We start from the raw sequence: 6,944 nt of genomic DNA, 5'->3' as shown, positions 1-6,944 counted from the left end.
TAAGTGTAGCAGACTATCCGCTCAAAGGAGGGTTAAACTGTGTTACTAGTGTTATATCGTTATTCATAAATGATTTTCTAAATATTTATGCGATGTTTTTTATGTCAAAACCAAGTATAAATAAATTGAAAATTTATAAAACAAATTACAAATATGCGTGATCAATTCTGGAAAACATGGTCATCTCAATACTTAAATCATCTAAAGATCCGAAATAAATAGTCCGATAGTATCATGAATGTGGAGAAAGAAATTTGTTCAATCGAAAATAAAAAAGTGGCAAAATAAAATAAAACATGTGGAAGGTGATCCTATTGATAAAGATATTAGTATTCAGTGGCGTAACTATAGCGTGGCGTGTGTGGCAAAATGCCACGCGCCCCCGACCTAAGGGGGCACCGTCCCAGGAAACCGCGGACTCAGAAATATGGTGGTCGGTAAAATGATTGATTAACAAGTTTATAGGTAAATTCATAGACAAATTGTTGAATAGGTAAATTGTTGAACAGATAGTAGTAACGTTAAACTAAATGTAACAAATACACATCTTTGTTCAACTTTTTAATTCAAATTAAATCACTGCAAAGCGTGAAGGGTACAGGGGTACAGCTAGACTGTAGTAAATATACGCGTTTTTATGCTGATGGCGCAACAAATGGTGGCGAAAAATCTACTAAACAGGCCAGTGAAAACAAGTATGCAGAGGAAATCGAGGTAAAAACTCCACAATTTTATACAAGAATCAGAATTTCTCAAGAAATTTCGAGAGAGCGCCATCTTGTCCGCCATTCCAAAAACCCAAGCCAAAGGACGCCGTGCATGAATTTTAGAGGAGCACATTTTCGTATACGATATTTTAGACATCAATTATAGAATAGTTATATTTTTTGTTACCAAAATTTTAGATTTATAAACTATAAAATTTTAGATTACTAAATTTCGAAATTTTAGATTTTTTCCAACTACAAAATTTTAGACTAAATTACAAACCTTTAGATACATAAATTTTAGATATATTTATAACGTAGAATTTTATACCGAAATTATAGACACAAACTTTTAGACTTTTCTACGTTATTAATTACTGAATTTATAAAAATTTTAGAATACCATTACTTATATCATTACTTACATTCAATTATAAAAAATTACTATTAACTGGAATATCAAACAATTATATTTTATAGATTTAGCGTTACTTTATACAATTTTTATTTTCATACCTAATACATTTGTTTAAATAAAGTTATTAATGTCTGGAGAACGTGAGGCAGCAGATTTCACACTACGACAACGGCGAGTGTTAAGCAGATCGACTGATTCCGTATTTGATTACTTTTTAACCTTCAGTTCAGGTAATCCAAATTCATTAAACTTATTGAACTCAGCGTTTAACGATAGTGTTAGTGTTGATTTAAATCCTCGTCCTAATCCTATTTCTAGATCAATCCTAAATATTCCAGTACCCGAAAGTAATCATAATTTAAATATTATCGTTAAAGGAAGCCAGAGATATGATCAAACCTTTCGATGGATCTGACCAGCTCCAGTTTACTGAATTTATTCGTACATGTACTTTTGCATTTAAAAATACTGTTACGACGAATCATTCCGCATTTTTAGACTATATTTTACATATCAGTACAAAATTCAGCAATTCAGTACAAAACTTTTGAAACATTTGAAGAACTTAAAACTGTATTAGAAAACTTATTTTATGACTGTAGGTCCGTATCATCGCTACAATTAGAATTCAATAAATGTACACAGGGTCCTAATGAACCTATGAATTCTTATGCTTTACGATTAGAAAATATTCTTATGAACTTAATAGATGCAACTATAAACGCTGCAAAAATCCAAGTGCTGACGTTATATGTACCAATTTGCTTATAGTCTAAGAGCCAGTGAACTATTTGACTAACCTGTTTTCTCAAAGCTAGAAATTTTTTTAATGATATTTTATTATCGGTACATTAAGAAAGTGCCGGTCTGGCAAGCATTTGACGATTGCGTCATCATCCCTCGAGTTTTTGAAAATGTAAAAAAACTCATTTTTTTAACTTGCTTTCACAAGGCTCAAATTTTGAGGGAGTATTCTTGTAACTGTTCAGAAAGCATATGTAGAAAGCCAGACCATTCTGACGATTGCAAGGGTCTGCCAGACGAGTACATAATAGTCACGACGCGCAAGGGTGTGGGCGCATTGCCATACATGATCGACTAATACCCTTGTATTTGAATAATTTATACGCCATTTTGAAGGTCATTTTGAAAACATCCGATATACCAAACTTCAACTTTGTATCTCACATTATGGCCGAGATATCATTGAAAATATGCCAAAGTGGCCCCTTTTTCAAATTCAATTTTTGGCGTAACCATAAAAGATATCGAAAAAAAAATTACGTGATTCTACTCATATTGGCTTAGGCCGCTTAATGTATAGTAATATATGCTAAATAATCCTTTATTATTAGCTAAAAAGGATAAAATAATTTTTCAATTAATGTTTTCGGATAGTGCGTTTTGTTCAATTACTTTCTTATTAGCGTTATTCGGAAGCCTATTGTTTATTCTTTTAGTACTGCAAAAATTGTTCAAATCAAATTTGTGGAACACATTGAAAAATTGAAGAAACCAGAGTTTGTATACCCGCGCGTAACGCATGGCGCACTGCTATCCGATAGAACGTATTCTATGCGGGCTACTTATTAGCGTTACGCGCGGTGTACTGTGCATAGAACTCGTTCGATCGGATAGCAGTGCGCGATGCGTTACGCGCGGGTATACAAACTCTGGTTTCTTCAATTTTTCAATGTGTTCCACAAATTTGATTTGAACAATTTTTGCAGTACTAAAAGAATAAACAATAGGCTTCCGAATAACGCTAATAAGAAAGTAATTGAACAAAACGCACTATCCGAAAACATTAATTGAAAAATTATTTTATCCTTTTTAGCTAATAATAAAGGATTATTTAGCATATATTACTATACATTAAGCGGCCTAAGCCAATATGAGTAGAATCACGTAATTTTTTTTTTCGATATCTTTTATGGTTACGCCAAAAATTGAATTTGAAAAAGGGGCCACTTTGGCATATTTTCAATGATATCTCGGCCATAAGGTGAGATACAAAGTTGAAGTTTGGTATATCGGATGTTTTCAAAATGACCTTCAAAATGGCGTATAAATTATTCAAATACAAGGGTATTAGTCGATCATGTATGGCAATGCGCCCACACCCTTGCGCGTCTTGACTATTATGTACTCGTCTGGCAGACCCTTGCAATCGTCAGAATGGTCTCGCTTTCTACATATGCTTTCTGAACAGTTACAAAAATACTCCCTCAAAATTTGAGCCTTGTGAAAGCAAGTTAAAAAAATGAGTTTTTTTACATTTTCAAAAACTCGAGGGATGATGACGCAATCGTCAAATGCTTGCCAGACCGGCACTTTCTTAATGTACCGATAATAAAATATCATTAAAAAAATTTCTAGCTTTGAGAAAACAGGTTAGTCAAATAGTTCACTGGCTCTTAGACTATTAGGGATCAAGCACTACACGTTTTTCAGGAGGGTTTGCACTCCAATATTAAAGTTTTAGTAAAACCGAGAATGTTAGAAACCTTTGAGCTAGCTATAACAGCTGCTGTTGAAGAAGAACAATTACTAAATTTTTCTAAGATAAATAAACAAGTAAAGACAGAAACCAAACTTTTTAGAAATACCTATACCCCTAATTCCACTCAATCCTTTCATCCAAAATCAGAACCACTTTCCTGTAATTATTGTAAAAAGTTACCGTAGACGTTTATATAATGAACAACAACGTGCTAAAATAAACATAGCAGACAATTCATATGACACTCCTGTCCCAAGTACAAGTAAACCCACTAGTACTAGTAAACCTGAGACGAGTGAAGCTCTAAATTTTAAACCCGCTCAAATTTCTTGTCTAGGTAACACTAGAAATAATTTAGCTTTTGTAAATATAGAATGTTTAGATTTAGTTAGCGATAAAAGATTAGCTTAATTAACATTTCAAAAGTTAAAGATAATTTAGATATAGAGCATAGCATAAGAATGAAACTTGCAGGAGTTTCAGGTGAAGGTATAGATACAATAAGTAGACCCACAATTAGATTGTGTTTAGGAGATAAAATTATTCGACACATATTTCAGATAGTTAAAGATGACCTGCCTATAAAAGGTGACGGTATTTTAGGAATTGATTTTTTGAAGAAATTTGAGGGTACTATAAACATTTTAGATTCGATATTAAAATTTAGTTATAATACAATAATACCATTGAGCTTTCCAACAATTGAATCAAATCCATGTTTGGAAAGTGTTGTAACAGTAGCACCGAATATAAATACTGTAGGAATTATACAAAAATCTGAATTATCCAAAGGTGTGTTCATAGATAGTTTCACCTGTAAATTGAAGCTGTTTTATCAATATAGTTAATTCCAATGAACACGTAGTTAAGTTAAAAAAAAAGTATATTATTTTAATAAATGTACACAGGGTCCTAATCATGGCCGGTAATCTCCGAACAAATGAAGATTACCGTGTTTTGAAATGGAATGGTATTTGAATAGTTCGAAGGATGGCGCTACGATTTCCAATTTCATTGATCTAGCAGCTGGCTTGTTGATCTACATTGATTTGATCGGCCATCTTCTATAAGTTGTCAAATTGTCATCGCGTATTGTAGTTGAGATTTTCTGTGATTGTTTATATATAATTATGTTTTGGTGAATACTTTTTTCATTTATTATTAAGTTAAAATGATAAAGTGTTATGTGCCAAATTGTTATAACCCCAAATATAATAAAAAAATGCATGTTTTTCCGGCATCTAATTATCAGGTATGTACTTATATAATGATGTATTATGCATATAATGAATATGTATCATCACAATACTATTAAAATGTTATATATATATATATATATATATATATATATTTGTGTAAATATATATTATATATATATTTGTGTGTAAAAATTTGTGTGTAAAAAGATGCTTTCAATTTGGATGCAGAGGGCGAATAATCTTTTAATGGATGACCTAACTCTTCGGTTTGTGGCACAAATCAACGATAATTTGAAATCGAAACCAAATAGAAGTGTCTCCTTTACGGCAATAACAAAATAGTTTTCAAGTCACTGGAGAATGCTCTGATACAGAACCAGAAGAACAATCTGCAACTCCAAGGACAAAGCCAAGTAATTATAACTCTAAATACTTCAATAACATTTGCAAAAAAAAATTAATAAAAGAATCTTATGTTCTTAGGAGATGGAAGCCTAAACACCTTGAAAAAGATTTTTGCAGCACCTCTAAGATTGTGAAGTGCAGGTTAAAAGTCACCTATTCTGACACCAGTTTTCCGAAAAGGTATTTTTTCATACTAATTGCAGCAAAAATATTTAATATGATAATTACAATATCTTCAAATAATATGATATAACAATATATTCAATAGAAGTCCTTGATGGTAGCTGCAAATTGCCGCAGAATGCAATGATTAGGCGTAGGAGTGCCTTAACACCCAGAAGATGTATGATACATCAAATTTTGTTTCGGGATTAAAATGCAATGCAATAATTTAAAGGATAAATTCCAACAGAGTATACAATGTTCTGAGAAGTTTTCAAATATTCCGGAAACTTAAAATGTAAGGTCAAGAATTTTGATAATGTCTCAATTAAGAGAGCATACTCAAAGACCAGACAGTTTATAAAGCGCAAGGGTTTAGTTATAGTTTTAACTAAACCTCCTTGCAATAAAAACTGGATTAAAACGATAGATAGATTTGAGCTACAATTGGTATAAATTAAAAGTAGTTCAGGGTTTTGGTTACTTACGTTTAAAAACACTTATACAGAAACTATTCAAAGATTTCGTCAAATATAACTTTATTAATGATTGATTAGATAGCAAAATAACTATTAAATGGAGAGATAATAAACAAGAATGTCTCGTAAATGAATTTTAATCCTAGGAATTTAGTTTTATCTCAATTTGGATATCAATATATATATGTTTTGTTTTTAGGATTATTTTGTTTGGAAAGTATTCATTCTTTTTTAAAAATGTGCTGTTCTTTTTATCCTTTTAAATTATTGCATTACTTGTCATTCCTTCTAAATTTGTCATTACATCATCAATACTCCTGCACTTTTTACTTCTTAGTTTTTAAGTTTTTAATATATTATTATTAGTCATTAAGTAATTAATATGAATAAGTTATTTCTAGAATATTAATAGAATAAGTACTTTAAAAATATGTCTGTAATATACTTTAATTAATAGTAGTCAGTTATTTCTGTTTAGTTTATAATTCTTCAAAAATATGTCTGTGATATATTTGAAAATATATTTTGTATTTCGTATGTTTTGTTCTTATTTCAAATAATAATTTTTTTCAGATTTTTGGGCTGTATTGATTTGATGTACAAATGTAGAAGTAATACCAGGGGTTAATTTACATACTGTATGTACATGTGCTTCCATGTAGTGATCTATTCGTAAATTAAAATGAGTGTAACGTCAAATGGCCCGAGATAGCGATCTATTTATGCTTATTTATCTATGGTCCTAATGAACCTATGAATTCTTATGCTTTACGATTAGAAAATATTCTTATGAACTTAATAGATGCAACTATTAAACGCTGCAAGAATCCAAGTGCTGACGTTATATGTACCAATTTGCTTAGAGATCAAGCACTACACGTTTTTCAGGAGGGTTTGCACTCCAATATTAAAGTTTTAGTAAAACCGAGAATGTTAGAAACCTTTGAGCTAGCTATAACAGCTGCTGTTGAAGAAGAACAATTACTAAATTTTTCTAAGATAAATAAACAAGTAAAGACAGAAACCAAACTTTTTAGAAATACCTATACCCCTAATTCCACTCAATCCTTT

General features: G+C 31.0%; 1 long non-coding RNA gene across 1 annotated transcript; it reads left to right on the top strand.

The window, feature by feature from the left end:
* Positions 1 to 4,728: 4,728 nt before the first annotated feature.
* Positions 4,729 to 5,820, top strand: LOC113389367. Its single transcript, XR_003368244.1, has 4 exons — positions 4,729 to 4,880; positions 5,056 to 5,240; positions 5,311 to 5,412; positions 5,501 to 5,820. It is a non-coding gene; the product is annotated as an uncharacterized LOC113389367 (long non-coding RNA).
* The last annotated feature ends 1,124 nt before the right edge of the window (positions 5,821 to 6,944 follow it).

The sequence above is a fragment of the Ctenocephalides felis genome, unplaced genomic scaffold (genome assembly GCF_003426905.1).
Source record: "Ctenocephalides felis isolate EL2017-DRISC unplaced genomic scaffold, ASM342690v1 CF-g0.4_SCAFFOLD_03573, whole genome shotgun sequence".
Lineage (NCBI taxonomy): Eukaryota > Metazoa > Arthropoda > Insecta > Siphonaptera > Pulicidae > Ctenocephalides > Ctenocephalides felis.
Note: the sequence above shows the minus strand (reverse complement) of the source record. Positions and strands in the feature narration are given on the sequence as shown.